General features: G+C 44.5%; 1 protein-coding gene across 1 annotated transcript in view; it reads right to left on the reverse strand.

The window, feature by feature from the left end:
- The window catches only part of SLCO3A1 (solute carrier organic anion transporter family member 3A1), a 144964-nt gene that overhangs the window by 120583 nt on the left and 3935 nt on the right, over positions 1 to 20446 (reverse strand). The window lies entirely within an intron of this gene.

A 20446-nucleotide genomic window follows, 5' to 3' on the forward strand; every position in this document is an offset into this window, starting at 1 on the left:
TGAATAGTCTTCAAATATTTACTATTGCTGCAAAAAGGAATGACCTGTTCTTTGTATTTGAAAGGGACAAGACTAGAAGTGGCAGGTTTAAACTGCAGCAGAGATGATTCCGGTTAAATACAAGGTGGGGAGAAATCAGACTTTTACTGGTAAGGATTGTGAAGCACTGGAACGTGCTGCCCAGAGAGGTTGCAGAGGTCTTTGAAAGAGCACAGACCAGCATCTGTCAGGAAAGACACAGGTATGACTGATCTTGCTCTAGGGCAGGAAAATGAACCAACTCATCTCCTGAGAACTCTTCCAGTCTTGGTTACACGGCGCAATGAAACACAACGTGGATTGTCTGCAACAGTCATAGCACTGATTAGAGTATGAAGAAGAAACATTACGTACCTCACTTACTGCCATCCCTGCTCAAGGGAGAAAACTCAGCATGTTCTTATGTCTATAGCAGTGTCCCCCTTATACAGGGGAGGAAAAAAAAGGGAAAGAAAACCCCACACAAAAGAAATCTTGAACATGCCACAGAAATGCCAAAAACTTTTACCTTGGATAAAAGACTCGTTTTTCACACTGCGAAAGATGAAGATATTTAAGGTTATCCTAAAACAGACAGGTTTCTCTATTAAAAAAAAGAAGTGATAAAGACCTCAGAGCAGAAGGTAGCCCCTGGGTAGAACAAAAATAGCCTCCCTCTGGAGGCACTGAAAATCTTTGCTGATAAACCTCACGAAGCAGGAGCCAGTCTGACCGACTTTAAAGTATTCTGACAGCAGCTCTTTTCCAGGGGCAGTTAGCCCCTGTTAGGGTACACCAGGGCGCTGCTGGACAAAGACAGCCCCATCGGCAACACAATGGAAAACTGGAAACAACCCACTTCTGCTGCTTTGCATAAGCAAAAACTCCCACATGTGACCCTGAGAAGTGTCCAAGTCAGACCTCCAAAACTGGACTGCTTAAATGATTTCTGAAAATTCAGCCTTTCCCTCATACAGTGAGCTCTTATTTTATACTACCACTACAATCCTCCCCCACTAAAGAGCCAAGAAGTGAGCAAAGCGAGGAAAAAAAACACCAAAACTAAAAATCAAACCCTATGACTGAAGGCAATTCAATAGCAGTAACTTTTTCCCCACATCAAAGCCAAGTGAAGATGAGGTCAGAGGGAATGGAGATGACCACTTCATCTGAACACGGGCTGCAGGTACCCCTCGGGATGAAACAGCTCTGTGATTCACCAGGGGAAACAATGTCCTCTTGTGCAAGGGCACAGCACAGCCTGTCCCTGCTACAGAGACCTTGGCCGCAGTGCTGGGTGAGCGGTGCTTGAGCATACATCTAACAATGACATTGCTGTTCCGAACCCTACGAAACCCTCCGCATGGGAGCCAGGGCAATGGAGCTGAGCAGATGGGACAGAAGCTGCTAGAAACCCCTATGTTGGTATTTTTGAAGCAAGGCAAACCAAGGTGGAGGAACAGGGACAACATTCTATTGCCCCAGACAGCCTTGCCAGGCACTTATGCAACAAAGCTACATTTATCACCCACTACACATGACTGGTTTTATTGCACGGGGTGATCTCTTGAGGCTGATGTAGTCACACTGGTAGGACTCCAGACTTCAACTCCACAGAGCAAACACCAACAAACTAATCCATGCAAAGCCCCTGCCATGGGAGCCCCCCTTCATGCTGCCACCGTCATCATGTCCCTAAAGGAACTCAGCTATAGCTGAGGTCCCACAAACATAGATTTTGGCAGAATTTTGGGGAATCGCTCCAAGATGAGTATAACACTCTAAGCATGCAAAATCATGTCTGTGGTACTCACTTACGAGCTGTACCTAGATAGGAAACTCATAATTACTCATTACAGCTGTGTAAACTGAGACATTGAGAGCCAAATATTAATGAGACAGGTACAGTCAACAAAATTAACTTGTGACGGAGTAATTTAGGCTGGAAGAGTGAAAGCCAACAGAAGTGATTTCCCAAGGCCAAGGCCAACTGGTATTAACTAGCTTTGGAAGTCTCTCCCACATTTCAAACTGGTTGCTAAATTTTAGGCCTTACCATATATATATATGTATATATAGCCTTACTATATATATATGTGTGTGTATATATATATATATACACTCACACATGGCAAGAAGCAGGATGGTATTTAGAAACGCTCGGGCACCACACCTTATGAGCACCAGATTTTGACAGCTGCATTTCAGATATAAAGAACTGCATCATTTCTAAGTGCAGTTCACAGTGACAGAGACAGTAAATTGGTGACAAACCTGGGAACTAAAACCAGAAGCGCAATTCTCATTCTGCGCTTATTTCTGTGGAACTTCAGTTGTTCTCTTCCTTTTTACAAAAGCTAAATCACTCACAATAGGGAAACAGAGTCTCAGCATCCCCTAACAGTTTCCTGCTTTGGTGAAGAGACTGAAACAAAAGGAAGACAACACTGCAAATCAAACTCCAACCCTCCAGATGAAAGCTGGCAGGAGTTCTCCTTATTCCTCGGGCCAGACCACACTGCGTTTCCAAGCTTGCTCCTTCTGACTGTAGCAGCTCTGCCTTTATTAAGTGGGGTATGCAGAGCAGGGGGTGAAAGGTGAACAAACAAAACCATCACATCAGCCTTGAGCATCCAGAGGGAAACAGTATCCAAATACAAAGTGCAGAGACCAGCATCCGCAGAGTAGCCTCCAAAATACTGACAGACACGGGGAAAAAAGCAAAGCAACATAAAATATCCCAAAGTAAAAATAGGTTTGGGAAATAAACTGCAACATGCAGATTTTTAGCCAGTGAACACCAGGAACACAACTGCATTACATCCAGAGTGCCTGCAGCCAAGACAGCACAGCCTAAATTCTTCCTTTGACATTGGCTGTGACCTTAAATACACAGGCCGACTACAATGTCTGCATTAGCACAGCAGAGATGCTACCGGCATTTATTCTAAGCAACCCCCTGCCCATGGACAGAATCATTCTCCCACCCTCTATATCCCATCTTTATCGGGCTTTCTACATAGAAGGTGTAACCTGACAAAATACTTGCAGTTTGCAGGTAGGATGCTCCTGATGCCCTTGTAGCTGTTAGATAAAAGAGCACTGTGCTGCCCGTATTTCCTTTCACAAGCCTTCTCCCCAGCAGATAAGCCATCACCCCTCCCAGACACTAACTCTATTTATCAAGAGTTACGTAAACTGTTGCAAAAGACATGACAGGTCCCTGTAAAATACTGACATAAAGTGAAAAGGCTGCAAGGAGTATAGAGTCCCTGTGTGCCGAGACCAGGTTGATCGTTCAGGAGTGCAGCCCACGTGGATGTTGGTTTAAAAGCGGGACACAGGGAATGGAGTGGTGCAGCAGCACAGGGGCTTCAGACAGACAACCTCCTGCTAAAACACAGCAGGAAACACCAGGAGGCTACATTATTAGCTATGAAGCTGCTATTTCCTGGCTCCTGTCAATTTACACAGCTGTTTTGCTGGGGCTGGAAAGAATAGATTAAGAGGATATTCAGTTAAAAAAGCTTCAAACCTAAATGAAAACAGTTATCAGGAAGCTATTACAACATCCAGTAAAATTTGTGCAGACAAGATACATGAGACACATGTGGTCTGACCCCAAAAGTTAGTGGTGTGAAACCATGTACTGCAGCAGACAAGTTCAGAGAAGGCATGAGAGGACAGAGGCAGAGACAGCGGTGTAATCATGGCAATGCCAGTGCCCTCAATGTTGGGAACAGCGCTGGAACTGCTGAAGCTTCATATGGGTATGTGCCTATGCTAAGGACAGATGTACATTGCCTGTGACTCTTACGTGCTTGTGTTTGTCCTGCAGATCAGTCCTCAGCAGGTCACTGAGGCTCTGCCCAGCAAAGCACTTTAGCTACATCACTGTACACAGTCTCATTGCCTTTTACATGTCTCAAAGCCTCCACCGCCCACCTTGATAGGAACTGCTTTTCTGTCTCTAACCACATCCCCTGTCTCCAGTGGGACTCCCATTTGACCCACTCCAGACACCTCCCAGCCAGTTTTAAAGAGCAGCTCTACTAAGATTGGCTATGGCATTAGAGATAAATGGGACTGTGTGGCTGTTACTGTACAAGTTCATGCTCCCCTAGACTAAATCTACAGCAGATCAATCAGTTGGACCACCATAAACTACATCAGGTTGGGCATTTGCACATCTTGCTCATGCAGAAAGCAGGCATTCCGTGAACACACTGCCTAACATACAATAACAAGAAGTAATTAAAACCTAAACCATGCTTGCACTATCTCCTCTTCTTATAGAGCCACAGAAGTCTGCACACACATATTTATCTCAGTTGATTTTGAAGACTAACCTGAAAAGGATCTGGGCTAAAGGGGCCTCCCAAGTCTACCCTAAAACACTCTTCAGTGATTGAAAAAGGAAAATGATCTCACATAATGCATGCAGTGACAAATGACCCACATAACAAGAAAAATCCAAGGAAGCTTTTGCCATGCCATTCTGAACTTCTTTCAATAACACACATTCACATTCATCATTCCTGCCCGTCCCGAATCTATTGATCTTGACATTTCTGAGCCAAGGTACATTTGTTCTCTCTATAGGCTGTTTATGTTATATTAATGCTCAGCAAAAGTGCAATCCACAAACCTGCTTCACACTATTGTCCCACTTTATTGCTAAGAAATGAACTGAAGGCTGGGGGCACCATTATGGAGTCAGACACACAGTGCATTGAAAATGAGTATCATATTGCTCGTATCTCCAATGATCAAGTCATATTCACCCACAGAGTCCACAGATAAATTCATTGTATTAATAATACAGGGTTATATATAGAAAACACATCGACTTTATGCCTGAAGGGCCTTTTTAAAAGGCTTCTTTTTAATGTAAAAAACATTTTCTCAGTTATGTGGTAAGAGATCGGACTTGAAGAGACATGCCTGCAGTGCTACAGGGTGTAAAATAATTGCCTGGCAACTATGTTCCCAAAGGAAAACAAACGCAAACCATCTCCCACAGTCTCCATTACAGAGCTGGGAAACACAAGATTCTTCAAAGAGCCAAAGTGACCGTCCCATAAACAAATCTGCTGCTTCCAAGGGCCTCCTGCACCCACTTCTTCAGCCGTCGCCTCGTCCTCTCCTCCAGCAGCCACAGAGGATGAGAAAAAGCCCATCCCATGGCTGGAGGCAAGCCCTCCTCCCTGTAGAGCTGGTACCCTGGGGCTCAGTCCCCCTTGCCACCCACCCTCCCAGCTGACAGCACCAGCTACTAGGCTCCAGCTTCAAGCCCAAGGGCACAACGCTGATCCTCCGCTCTGATGTTTTTCTGCTCCGCAATTCCAGTGTTGAGACAATCGCTTGTGGTGGAGCCCAATTTCTTAAAATGCAGACAATTCCCTTGGCATTTAGCCCACTCCTTCCCCATCAAAAGGCTGGAAGGAGAGGAGAACAAACTTAATACCCTTTACCCAGCCCCAGGCATCAGCATTCCTTGCTGCTCCCCACCCTGCTGAAATAGTGAGGGCATCAGGACCTCCCATCTCAGGCTGCTGATCATTTGTTTCAACACCATACTTGGTTCAATAAAGTCAGTGGAAACTTTAAAGATGTTCTCACCGCAGATGCTGACACCCGTGCTGGCTTTGGGCACGCGAACATAAGGGAAAGCAAAAAAGGATGGCGATACGAAAGCACCCAAGCTGGCTCTGCTCAAGGTCTGGAAATCATCTCTGCATAGAAATTTGCATTCACATGACAGGGATAATAGATGCCGCAGCTGAACCACTGCTGAGAAGTAGGGTGTTATTAGCTTGGCTGTTGCTGCATGAGCCTATGCTGTTTCTAGGCCAGAGCTCAAAAATCTGCAAGTTACTGTACTGGTGCCATGAGGAGTTTGCAGCTCGGATCTATGCCTCGCTAGTGTGAAAAATTCATTCTATATTCTAATGACCGGCTCTGAGATTACTGACACGCTCCAAACGAGGCACACATTCAAGGTCAGGATTTTCAAGGGCCTGAGTAGAAAGGGTAATACACCATGCAGCAAGAGAAACAGCACACCATGCTCCTGGTTGAGGCAAAACACATACCTTTGGCAACCTCTCTTCTCTGGCACCATGCAGAAAACTTTTCTGCTATCTCTTGTAACCCACTGTGCATCTCCTCCCCACATGTCAGCAGTTACAGCATCCTGTTCCACTTGTCCATAGCCAACGCAGAGCACAAAGCAAGTGTGCCTAGATAACCCTTTGCTGGGTAGCCACAAACGCTCCCAGTGATGCTATGTGCTGTTGCACATCACCAGCAGAGCAAAGAGCAGTCAGCACCCACAGGAGATATCCTGTTTGGTCAGGAGTTGATGCACCAGTGCAAAGCCTGTTTCAAAATAGCTTCAAACAGAAAGAAGTAACGTGCCTGTCGATGTTAAACGATTGTATTTTCCACCTAACCCCTGTGAAACTGCGATCCACGCTGATCAAATATGCAACATGAAAACCTAACCTCTAATCCCAGCAATCATTGCAAACAGCAATGCAACTGGCCTGTGTTATCTTTCCCATTTGCTTCCTAAGGATCCTGCATGGGACAGAAGGGACTGACTCCCTTTCCATGCTTTCCCTGAGGAAGGGAAAGAGCACAGCCCCATTTACAGAGGTGTGAATAAAAAGATCAGGGGTGTGTTACTTGCAACTACCCCCTCACATCCGTCACAGAAAGTTAGCGTGAGTCACTGACAACTCAAAATAGGCAGGTACACCAGGCCCCCCAAACTTCTGAGCAGAACCTGGATGCTTTTTCTGTTGCTCTGAAACGGATATGCACCACGGCTGAGATGTGCACTTTGTTAACCAGCCTATGATGATATTATCACAACTGCAGACTGAGTGTCCCCACAAGCTTTCTGCCTCCAAGTCTGCTGATCAAGATTCACTTCACTGCATGAAGGCAGGTGATATTTCAAGTCTCTGACAAGGTATCTACACAAATACATCCAGTGCCAGAACCCATTTGTAGCCTATGCTGCTCTTTAGCAGCACAACAAAATGAGTGGTTATTTGAATCCTTATTTAGATTTAAATATTATATCATTTGCACTGGCAGAAAAATAATGCATCATAAGCACGCAGAGAAGCACAAACCTCAACACTGGAACTGCGTTTCTGGCATGCCCTAAAAACTGTAGCACAGAACAGCGCTGCTGGCACATTTCAAACCTGGAGGATGAAGAATCCCATGTGGAATAAGTGCGCGGCAGCAGGGGCGGCCACTCAGCTCTGTCAAAGTAAACAGCTAAGGGAAAGCAGCCAGAACATCTTTGACACGTTCAGAGATGGATCTCTTTTTTTCTCCTGTGGCTGGCAAGTAGGTGTACAAAGCCAGCTGAAGAGGAACTTAAACTGTATATAACTCAAATGTAGGCTCCTGAACCATCAAAGGCACTCTTGGCCATATACAGGACAAGCAACAAGATTCATACATGAAATGCATGGAACTCTGCAAACAAGTCTTGCACAACTCTGCAAACAGGGCACCATGGCCCTGGATTCACTTCCAGTGCAGAAAAGGAGACAAAACTCATGTATTTTGAAGATACTTAACAGGAAAAAGCTCCTTCCTATTTACTGTCAAAACACTGGAGAGAACAGTCCCTGTTCCTGGAAGCGTTCAAGACCAGGTTGGATGGGGCTTGAAGCAACCTCATCGAGTGGAAGTTGTCCCTATCCATGGCAGGGGGTTGGAACTGGATGAGCTTTAAGGTCCCTTCTATGATTCTGTGATTCTCTGACAGATCCTAAGCTGTCACACTGCAACACCCTCATTTCTCCACCTTCCCACATCAATGCAACTTTGCTTGTTTAGCTAATCAAATACTTCCTAACACAACACTTACTTGCCTGCAAAGAAGGTTTTCTACTATAAACAGGGCTTACCACAGCAGAAGCCAGAACGCAAGCCTGACAAGAAAACCTGTCATGCAAAGGACTTCACATTATCTTAATTTATGATCAAGAGCTAAATTCAGGGCTAAGGGTTGCATCTGAGTTATGCCACAGTGGAGATCAAGAGCGGCCCGCGGAGCTGGTTGCAGAAGCATTCCCAGCTGTCAGGCATGAGCCAGGGCAGAAGTGACACAGGCAGGACACTCCGAAACAGCATTAATAAAAGCTTTGATGGAAGCTGAATTCTGTTTTCACGGTTGGAGGGCAACAGTGATTATATAAAGGCTATATACTGAGAGAGGAGGTTTTCTGACAAGTCCTACTACTTTTCTCCTCATCTGCTCTGCCTCTGCTGATATCTCTCCTGCTCCACTCCCTACCCAGCAGCAGGGACGCCTGCCTACAGCAAATGGAAACTCAGCTTAGGGAGAAGTTAGAGGCATTTCTCACCAACCAGTACATGAAATGCTTTAATTTAGTAAGTCCTGGGAGGAAGGAAGCCATTTAAAAGGGAACCAACAAAATGGGCACGTTGTACTATCAATCCATAGCACTATGTAACAACGCACAAAAGAAACACCAAATTGCTATAAGCATCTGCAAGTAGAATTAGGGTCTCTCCAGCACCCAACTAGCAACACCTTGAGCTTGTCCCAAAGCCACAGGAGCTGCTTGCTTATCCCCATCTCACACCCTGCAGCCCACACAAGAGCTGTCCGTGTCATCCTGCTTATTTGCTAAGTAACACCCTCCTACAAAGCTGCTCACAAGAGGCTCATTTCTCCTTTCACGTTGTCTCTGTGCAGCGCCAACGGGACGAATGGGTGCTGTGTGCCGGCTGCTGCCGAACTTCCCATTGGAGAATGGGGCAGGTTGGGAGGTGAGTGCAGGGGGTTTGTGGTGTAAACAGACAAGTCGGGACTTGAAGGTGACTGTAAATCTATTCCCATCTGAGAACCTGGTTATTACATCTCCCGTGTGAAGAATGGGGGGGTGGAAGCTGTAAAGGGCAGACTTGTGACATTTTCATGTTTAAGTGTGGCAGTCCCAAGTACAACACAAGCCATGCAACTTTCTATACTGTACCATCAGATCACCTCATTTTGCCACTTCTCAAAGGCAGCAAGCCCCTTTCCCCCTGAAGAGATGGTGATTTACAAGTGTCTTTTAAAATAACACATACAAAATAACATCTAGGGAACAAAAAACATTTTACAGCTCAAAATTAAATGGACGATCTAACTCAAACTTGTGGACTTGTCATAACTTCACTTGTCTCAGCGTGTCTCCTGTAATAAAATGGAGATACAGGCAATGAGATGTCTCACCAGATGATGGGAGCTCTGCTTCTCGGGATTCACAATAAAGTGAGCTACCAGAAAGCCAACGAACAAATGCATCTGCTGAGGCTGTACACGCAGAGGACTGAATTTCACCCCTGTGTCTGCAGGATTAACAATAACCCATGTCAGAGACAGGCATCAAAAGCAGATGACAGGGTCCCCTCACCGCAGAATCACACCCTGCAAACATCAATGAGCACATGCAAGGAAACAAACATCACCCCTTCTGCTTATCTGTTAGAGTCTGACGTGAGCAAAAGCTCAATACAAGAGAGGTTCCCATGGAGGACCACTGCTCCTACAGCAGGGACACACCAAATTCCAGGAGGAATCCAGAATGCAGGCATGGCAGAATGGGAATGGTTTTGCATTCAACATTCAACACTGAGACGTTCATTAACCAACTGGTTAGTGTAGCCAACATGAGTGCTATCCCCTTGTACTTTCCCAAACTGCTTTCTCTTGACCCTGATTTTGCAGGTGCATGACAAACCAGATGGGATAAGAGCTGCACACGTGGCTGCAGTATTCCCACCACCAGCAGGAAACAAAGCTATGCTGAGCTTCACTGGGAGACAGAATCATAGAATAGTTAGGGTTGGAAAGGACCTTAAGATCATCCAGTTCCAACCCCCCTGCCATGGGCAGGGACACCTCACACTAAACCATCCCACCCAAGGCCCTGTCCAACCTGACCTTGAACACCGCCAGGGATGGAGCATTCACAACTTCCCTGGGCAACCCATTCCAGTGCCTCACCACCCTCACAGTAAAGAACTTCCTCCTTATATCCAATCTAAACTTCCCCTGTTTAAGTTTTAACCCGTTACCCCTTGTCCTGTCACTGCAGTCCCTGATGAAGAGTCCCTCTCCGGCATCCTTATGGGCCCCCTTCAGATACTGGAAGGCTGCTATGAGGTCTCCACGCAGCCTTCTCTTCTCCAGGCTGAACAGCCCCAACTTTCTCAGCCTATCTTCAAATACATAGTAAGCAAAGGAAAATGAAAGCTATATGCATGAAACCAAGAAAGGCAAAGCCCTTCATAGCTCAGCAAAGTGATCCATGCAGCCCCTGAGCATGGGTTTCTCAAACCAGGAGATAACACTAGTGGACCTGTGTTGAAGAACAGGGATAAATCCCCTCAGCTTGCATGGGGAAAGCTGGCAAATTGGCACCTGCATCAGGCTGCCTGCAGGTTACATAAACTCAGAGAGTTTGACTGGTGGAACGATTGTTCTTCATTCAGTTTCACTATACGCTATGCTAGATCTTTTGACCTTTTTAACCCAAGTTCTCCTCACAGCTCCATGCCCATTTTCTTCCCATCGCACATATCCTTCACAGTCATTTCAAATCCTGTGTTTTCATCTCCTTCCTCAGTTCTTCACTCATCCTTTGTAGACAGCTCCTACATGAAGTTCATTCTCTTTATATTCAGCTTCTCCCTGCTCCTGTCTCCCCAAGGTACTAATTACAATACAGTTTATTACCAAGGAACATAACATTTAGACTCTAAATTTGGCCTGCTTTAAATGAGGCTAGGCACCTCTGAAGTAGTCCACTGCAGTCAGTAACAGGGAAGGAGGTTTTTCAAAACCACTTCAGTGGCTTTGGAAGAACAAGAGTGCTATTTTCAATGAGACACTTGGAGTAAGTCACTTTTGACAGTGAGAGTATCGCTCAGAAAGCATCTTTGAAAAGTAACACCCTCAGGCTCTTTTAAAACTCAGCACTACTAAAGAGCAAGTAAAGCAGCCCCAAGTAGTCTTTTCCTGTGAAGGCTCAGAAAGCAAAAGGCTAGATGCTTTAACCCTGTGGTTTCAGGATGCTGTGAAAGAAGCAAGGGTACCATTGAGCTAGTACTCTGTATCACAGCCCAGGGTGAAGGGAGAAGCTTCACACATCAACCACAGGTAGGATAACACAGAATTACCAGCCCATCAATTCATTTAGTTCAACATATTACGGTAGCTGATAGAAACCTGGTTCAGGGTCCAAGCTAGGGTGCCTCTTTCACTCTTGTTACCATCGTTGTAGCAGCTGAATGCCTATTACCCCAGCTCACAACACGCCCAGGAAATGAGCCCAAACATCCCTGGTTTGCATCATCACCAGAAAATACAAATAGTAGCTGCCCCCCTCAGCAACAAGCATTACCCTATGGGCAAATGTCCTCTCCCAAGTCTGCCACATACCGCATTGTCCACATGTGAAAAAACCCACACTCCTCAGGGTGGAACATTGGCAGTCTTGACTGATGAAGGGAGTCCGTTTGGGCATGACAAAACAGGGGAGATTGAGATGAGACATTAGGAAGAAATTCTTCCCTGTGAGGGTGGTGAGGCCCTGGCACAGGGTGCCTGGAGAAGCTGTGGCTGCCCCATCCCTGGCAGTGTTATGGCCAGGTTGGACAGGGCTTGCAGCAGCTTGCTCTAGTGGTTGCAGCCTGGGCTCTGCACGTGTCAGGGGTTTGGAACTGGATGATTTTAAGATCCCTTCCAACCCAAACCATTCTATGATCCTATGACAGCTCTGGACAGCAGATACAGCTGCGAGGTAAGAGCCTGCCTTGAAAACATTACGTGTGGCAGGAATGCTCCCCTTTTCCTGCCAAGATGCCAGCACCACCACCTAGCCAGCAGTGGCTCAGAGGAAACAAGTTGCTGTTGCCCTGTTGTTTAATCTCACGTGTGTGAGCAGCAGAGGCAAAGGAGCGGGCAGGGAAACACACAGTGACACGGACTCCTGGAAACACTCCATGAACTCAATTTTTCATGACGCTGTCTGGTTACCAAGAGTTCTGAGCATAATCAGGATGCTGAGAATCAAATTGAAAGTGTCTGAATCTATACACTACACACCATAGGGGGCAAATAAAGGAGAAAGAAAAGGTCATTTTACAGTTGCATTTCCAGTGTAGCAGAGTTTTGTGCATCTCTTAAAGACCCCATACCTTGAAGCCTCAGTGAGATGCCTAACAGAAATCCAGCATGTTTTGGTCAACTTTGACGTTGGAGTGACCAAATTTAACACTGGAGTAACCAGACACCCTCCAATCATGATAAAAGGCACCGCTGGTGAAAACAGAAGTCACCACTTTGCCACAGGCAATTTGCAGAACATTTTTGTTAGTTCCAACCAACCACCCCAACCCAAACAGCAAGCCATCTCAGAGCAAGCCATTTTGAAGATGGGGACACAGAAATATTGAGCTGGGACATTACAGGAGAGCTTGGAAAAAGCTTCCAGACACGAGACCAGACAACCTTACATAGATTCCCAGACTCGCGATAGCTTCCACAGGAAAGAAATCCAACTCAATGCAGCCATATAATGACTTTGCTGCAGTTGCACTTGAAGGACTTTCTCCGTATGCAAAAGGAGCTATCCAAGAAGTTAAATTCTGCTTTTCTACCCCTCTGGATAGGGGGAGTCTCTCCCACTCTCCCTTGACTCTAAATCCCAGCTATGTAGAGTCCCTAACTGGTTTCAAGACTTGACCCTGAGGAAATGAAAACCTTTTGTCCTGCATGAAGACAAGCCAGTTTCCCCTGCCAGAAATCCTCTGGTCTTAGCAATGCAGTGAAAGCAGAGAGAACTTCCAAATTCACCTCTGAGTTGCTACCCTGCTAACCAGTTGCTCACTGGAGGCCTGCCCACAGAATACCAAAGATGCAGCTTATTAATGCAGGAACATCCTGAAAACTCAAGAGAGCGACAAGAGACCCTGGGCACTGTTCAGATCTATACTTCAAGAGTTCGCCATTTGAAACCGCCACAGAACTGATTCTAGAGGCTGCATCCAGTATTTCCCGAGAGTCATTATGTACAACTACAGTAATTCATTAGGGATCTATTTAAATAAAAAAGCAAAATAAAAATCCTGGCAAAAAGCTTGTCCAGCACTGAACTAAGCTCAATGATTCAAATCAATAAATGCCATCTCAGCTACTAGAGGCTACACGATAAAGCCTCAAATAAGACTCAGCGAGAAGAAATTTGAAACTTATGCCTTTGTGGTAAGAGCCAGCACTGAGATTAAGAGCAATACTGCAGCCTTGATGCATCCTAACCCACAGAAAACACTGGACTTCTGTATAGGGCCAGCATTTGAGAAAGCTTGTACAGTTGTACTAAATGACACAGCAAACCCACAAAGCTGTGCCTCTAGCACATGGTTTGCTTGTGTGGCTTAACTTCAGATGACTCCCAAGCTGGTTTTGGAATCCATTCATTCACAAAGAAATCTCTCAATGCATAAGTAGCCTCAATTGAGCAAATAAACTCTTGGAAGCAAACAGTTTATCTAGCTCTGTGGAGTATCTGAAATCTCCCCTTTTCAGCCTTTGCTCTCAGGTTCTTTAAAGTTGGTATATTTGAATCCCAAAGACTATGAGATAGCTTTTCAGTAACCCCAAGCCAGCTCTTTTGATATACAATTTTTTTAATAGTATTAAATACCACAGATTATATCACAAGAAGAAAGAGAAACCAAAATCCAGCCTAGACTAACATCATAGCACTGGGGATGAGACAGCCGTGTGGTTTTTGGTACCACCTCTTGATGACAGAAGTACAAACTTGAGAGCTAAAGCACCCCTCCTCTGGACCTATGCTACAGCTGAGCTCAGTGGGCATTCATTGCACTGAGTACCTCAGATGACACCGGCTATAGGATCACCCAAACCAGCTGATATTACAAAACTAACATCACCACCCTTCACAAACAAGCACCCCTAGACAAGGCATCCCTTCAGCTACAGCTCCTGCCCCTCAGCCAGCAGCTGTGCTGACTTCAGACATAAGGACTTGCATTATAACTAGCCATAGGCAGCAGGAAACAAAGTGTACATCTCATGCAGAGGCTGAAAGGCCCATTGTAATTAACTGCTCTCAGCCCTGTATGGTGAACAAGACAAAAACAAAACCCACAGTTTTCTTTTGCTCGTAAGCCCTAAAAATGCTGCCCACTATTTGTCATAAAGAGCCTTTCCGCCCAACGCTTTCTCTGCCCATCACAGAAGCCACAGCACTTGCCGTTGGCTGCGGGGAAGGTTAATTCCCATAATAATCACATTTTATGGACAATGCCTGCAGGACATAAAGAATATCACCATGTTTTAGTTGCAAAGAGATGCATTTCTCCTTGGGCTGAACCTGCTTGTGCCCAGTGGCACACCACAAACCGTGACTGCCCACCAAGTGCAGACAGGATCCAAGCACCAGGAAAACCATCTACCCATTCCAGCTAACACTTCTTCAAAGAGCATGTCAGTGCTCAAACGTGATGAACAGTTTATTTCAGTTCATGGGCGAAGGTGGATGCTCTCCCAGCAGAGCTCAGTGAACACCTGGTGGAGCCTGGGAAGAAGTGGGATGGGGGGAAGGTGGAGTTTTCATTTTTGCCTTTGTTTTAAACACGCAAACCTATTTGAATTGGCAATAAAAATTAATTTCCCCCAGGTCAAGGCCGCTGACAGTAATTGCTACTCTTTATCTCAACCCACGAGCTTTTTCACCTCATTTTCTGCCCCCATCCTGTTGAGGAGGAGAGTTAGAGCAGCTTGTGGGTGTCTGGCTACAGTCCAAGGTTAACCCACCACAATACCTCACCAAGCAAGGTGGGTTCTCTTTAAAAGACAAAAGTTAAAGCTTGAAGAACAACTTGCAGAAAATAGCTTTACTAAACCATGACAATTACAGCTCTTCCTGCATCTCAGTAACAATGAGAAGCAAGGACTGAAAAACTGGAAATCTAAGCTCTAGTTTTTGCTCTTCAGAAACAAAGACCTAGTTACATATTGTTATTTTTCTGTTGTTTCCCAGTTACAGGGAAAGAAAGACTCAGCCCCTAAGTTGGTGTCTCAATACATCATGCAACACTGAAACCCCGTCAGGATGAGAAGCAAGCATGTTTCCAGCAGATGAAAGTCATTAGCATGGCACAACAAGCAGCAGGACATCACTGGGGGCATTTCTCCATCATGTTTTTCAAAATCATTCTCTTTTAGTCACTGTTTTGAGCTTCTCTTTTGGAAGCTTCAAATGCTGTTCCTCTTCTCCCTTGACACTTCTCAGTATTGACGTGGATGTCTACATACAGGTCTGCTACTATTCAGAGGTGCAAAGGACTTGTCCAGCTACTGCACCAAGCAAGGTACACACTGGCCTTCCTGCAGCCTTTCAGAGATTCCCTTCAAGCCAAAGTCTGTGGTTTGGCCAATACCCCAGCATCTTAACACTCCCAAGGAGCTCTGGTCTACTGCTAATGATGTGCCAAACTATGTTTGCACGAAGCTGAGGAGAGAAGTTGAAGGAGGTAGTAGCTATTTCACATCCTTATTTTCAGGAATCAAGAACAAGAACCCAAAAATAACCTTTCAGCAGCTCTTCCTGTTGAAGTTCTACGTAAGAGAGCAAATAGCATCCATTGTTTAATACCATAGGTTGCAATCCCGTAAAGTTACGGTGTTTTTTCACTCTCTGTTATTGATTTGGACAATTAAAGGGCTGAGACAAATCTGAAACCATAGAAAACTTAAGAAGTGTGTGCTGATGTGGCAAAGATACCCATCCCTGCTACCCTCTGACCATCTTGTGTTTGAATGTAGCTGCTCCCTGACAGCTGAGAGCATGTAAAAATCCATCTAGCATGGGTTTCATGCAGACTCCACGAAAAATACTTAGTTTCACCTTATACCAATTCATAGAATAATTCATCTTTTTAGAACATAGAGAGCCCCACTGCATGGCACCTCGACTGCAAAGCAGTTCCACTTTGGTTTATGTGATTTTTCGGGCATTAAAATGCTACTTGTCACTTTAAAACACACATACACAACATGTACTTCAAAGCTGCTTCTTATATATTGGCCCAAACCAAATGTTGATTTCAATTCAGCCAAAGCCCTAACTTTTCTGGGAAGGAGAGGAGGGAATACACCACTATACATTGTTAACGATTAGAAGTGAAACACTTCTGACAGGGTTCTGTATTCCACATCCACCCCCTTCCCAAACAGCCAACCTTGTTTCTTTGTGGTAGTTCCTAGTTGCCTTTTTATGAAGGAAAAAAACAACCTAGAGAAAATGTTGGATTCAGATGCAGACATCAAAGCACCAAAAAACACTTGAAAGCGAATCTGCCATAGTTGCTTCAGAAATCATAATGCTGGGTGAGTCACAAAGACCTGGATACAACTGAATTACCCAGGTTCCTGCAAAGACTTCACTGTCATTTTAGGGATCACCATAAAAGTGAATTTTAAGTCTTTTTTCCACCTTCAGTAAACTAAGGCATTATGAATTATACAGGTGAACAGCATGGAAAGTGTTTTAAAAGGCCATTTAAACATTAAAAATAAGACAATTCCAGCAATCCTTGCCCAGGAACCAGATCATTACGTAGCACGGAAAGCCAGCTTCTGTGCTCCCACACTTGTGTTCACAGGCACTTACCTAAAAGTCACTGGGTCTGCAAACATGCAGAAATCATCCATGCGATAGCTGCAGACACCAAGATGATAGAGATGATAAAAAAGACATAGGGAAATCAGCTGGCTGCTTGGTGAGGAGAAAGGATGCTATGAAGTGAGAGGAAAAACAAAAACCAAACTAAAGCAAATTGCTTTTCTTCTTCTTGAACCATAGAAAACAAATAATAATTAAGATAAATATTCAAGCAAACCTGAAATAAAGACTTCATGTCTATGCTGCAAGCAGTCATCTAAGATTATTGATCATGGTAACGTGCTGTGTACGAGCGCCAGTAAAACATACTTCAATGCAAGAGCTGGGGTGGGGGGGTGGGGGGGGCTGCCTCCCTTGCTTCAGTAAGGAATATTTAGGCATCAAAATGCAGAAGCACATCACATTCAGAATAAGGCTGGAAAAGAAAGTTGCTAACTGGAGAGCTGAAGAAACCTGATTTGAGTTCTGAGGTCTTTCCTAGGTTGGCTGAGTGAGAAGGGACAGATCCTGTCATCTCTATGTGATTACAACTGCATCCCCATTTAAAATTGGAGAAAAGGAACAGTTCCTTTTCTCCACACTTTGATCCTTGCACCCAAACTGGAACATCTTGGATGCAGGGACCATCTCTCTAAACATTACAGCGTGCTTCCTACAACAGGGCAGAGCCCTCCCAGCACCGACAGCAAGAAGTGCCAGACACTCCTGGAAGTCCCTGAACAGCTTACTATTGCTATTGATTGTATTGATAGTGTATAAAGTGTGGCACTGTGAAATCTCTACTGAGTGGGGCAGGCTATTTGCATTGCAGTATGTATCTACAAAGAGACAGAGAGTCTAGTGGTTGCTCCAAGGTGACCTGGAGACAGGGCTCTTGGGGTTCTAGTCCTGGTTTTGCTGCAGTTATAATGAACTTTGTAAATCAAAATCAGTGGCCCATTTTTCTATGCAATAGAAAAAATTAAATCTTCTGAACTTCACTGGAGCACTTAAAGGAGTCACTACACAAATGTTATCATGTGTTTATTTAAACTTCCTTGGATGATGCTTAAAATACTCACTTTGCAGCTTCATCTGGTGTTGATCAGACGACAAAACTACACTAATGCATCCAAGCTGCAACCTTACCCACTATATAGTATGCCATTGTTTAATCTTGCTACCATGAAGGAATAACTAGAGACGAAGGCGAGTACAAGTAAGGATTATTATACACAGAGGAGAAATTCTTCTTGATAAATTGCAGAATAACTCTTTTGAAGCAATAAATTTACAGTGCTGTAGCAGAACAGAAGCTGGCTTTTGGTCCTCTACAATATCCTGAAGTATGGGAAAAGAAAGCATGTGCAGTCTGAGACACCCCTTTCTGGGAAACAGGGAGTATCTGCTCTCCCTTGCAGAGAAGGGGAGGGATCACAGTTTAACTGAGCCCTCTCTGGGACAGGGTCTACATTAGGCTTTAAAGAATAACACTGCAGAAAGTTACTAAGCAAGAACAACACGGACCTTCAGAGCAACGTATTCTCTGATGTAATTCAAGATCCCCTTAAACCTCAGCTGCATTAATACTGCAGGCCATTAAAACTCAGAGAGCTAGTTGTCACAAAGGCACACAGTAAATGCTAAAGGGATTTTGGAAGCAAAGGCTGGCCAAAAGAAATGAGACATTGGTTTTATGATGGATCATAACATTTATAACAGGCTGCTCTTTCTTTCAGGACTTACAAATATCACTTGGCCCTTACAGAGAAAGGAAGGACTGCCAAACTTTCTGCTAGAAGATAATAAAGATATTAAACACTAAAATCAATTAGCCCACACTCGTACACATCATTTTGCCTTTAAATGCATTTAACACTGAAGGCATCAGATCGTAAGTTTGGACTTACTCTGCAAATGCCACATAGCACATAATGTCAGAGATAAACTTGCTGTTATCTCTACACCATTTCACCTATTAGTAGTAGATAAAAGGCAACTTTGCACCAAAGTATAAATGCCAGTTACTTACAAGCCTTTGCAGTACTCAAAACTCCAACCTACACCCAGATCAGGATTTGTTTCTACTAATGGATATCAAGTTTTTATGTCAATGCCACACTCTAACCCAAGCCCCACAGGAGTCTGAAGGCATCAGAACCTGGACCCGGATCTGGTTTCTCCTCCACATTGCAGTCAGAGACCAGAAAAGCATCAGAAGGCTTCTTAGAGAAGAAATACAAATGTAGTCAAAAGAGCTAGTTTAGAATAACTATCAGCACAACTCAGCTGCAAAACAGACAATATTCTCTAATGGGAAAGGCATACCAGAAAAAACTTTCCAGAAATAACATTGCCAGCAAAGATATATTAAGGGAAAAGTAACAGTAAGCAATACCCAGCCAATGCTTGGCAATCTTCATCCCTACTAAAACATTTATTTTCACTCTGTTTTTTCATCCCCTTAAATACCCAAGTGACAGATAAATTATGAGCATTACAGCTAATTTATTACTCAGCATTGCTGAAGAAGGAAGGGAAAAAAATGAGTATTTTAAAGCTGATCCTTATTCTAGGAAAATAAATACATTACTAAAAACAATACTACATTCAATGGGAAAAACTGCTCTTGCAGTTAAGTCACTGGACTTAAGCATCTGAAACTGGAATTCCTTGCTCTGCCAGTCTCTGCCTATACCCAAACCATTTGGGCTCTGCTGCTGTTAACCACGTAACAGCTTTATCAATAGCTTCAGGAACAGAATCAAGCTCTTCATCTCTGCCTCAGTTTCCCCATCTACAACACTTCTCCCATCCGGTCTACTCAGATTGCAAATACTCAGGGCAAATGCTATCATGCAGCCCCAAGCACAACAGAAAGCTTTGAAGCATTGCAGTACTCCTACTTTAACATTGTCTTTAATGACATCCTCCAGGTGAACCTCTCCAGTGACTTCCAGGAGGGTTTGACCAGGTCTCTACAACTGCTTTCTGTGACAGGAGAACAGTGTCATGTGTGCCACATTGAACACAGGTTAGGAAGGACTCATGCACCAAAGCAACTTATAAATCCAGGAGCCAGATTCTGCTCTTAGTCCCTCAGTTGCCTGGTGCCTACCTCACAGGACCCCTATTTCTGTTTGTTCCTTTGATGATTAACTTCTGCATTTATCTTTGATACTTTTTTCCTGAATATGGAATTTCATTAAAATCCCAAACCGAGTAGCAATAAAACTGAACCGAAGGAGCTTGTCTCAGAGATCACACGCTCACACACAGTCTCACCTGGACTCACACAGTACTATGTTTACTGCAGATAGGTTGAGGGCTTTTGCAAGCTGCATTCAAACACAGCTGCACAGGCAAAGCTCTAGCCGGGAAGTTAAGTGTGGCTCAAGAGTTTTCATTCAGCAAAACAAGAAACAATTTGGCATTCATTTCCCACGCAAACACCAATGCACCCTCCTTGGGAGGGACCAATTATTTTCCTTTCCATCTCCTGCTCAGGCCAGTCATCCTCTATCACTTGATAAAACACATGAATAGCTGCATTCAAAGCTGCAGCAAACAGAGACATCTCAGTAAAGCTCTGTAAAAACAGCTATCCAGAGCACCCCAGATAACTGCTTCGCAACGTGCTTCCCATATGCATGCCCTTTATCTAAAGAAGCCATGACTTTGGCAGATGT

This window comes from Lathamus discolor, chromosome 8, assembly GCF_037157495.1.
Source record: "Lathamus discolor isolate bLatDis1 chromosome 8, bLatDis1.hap1, whole genome shotgun sequence".
Taxonomy (NCBI): Eukaryota; Metazoa; Chordata; class Aves; order Psittaciformes; family Psittacidae; genus Lathamus; species Lathamus discolor.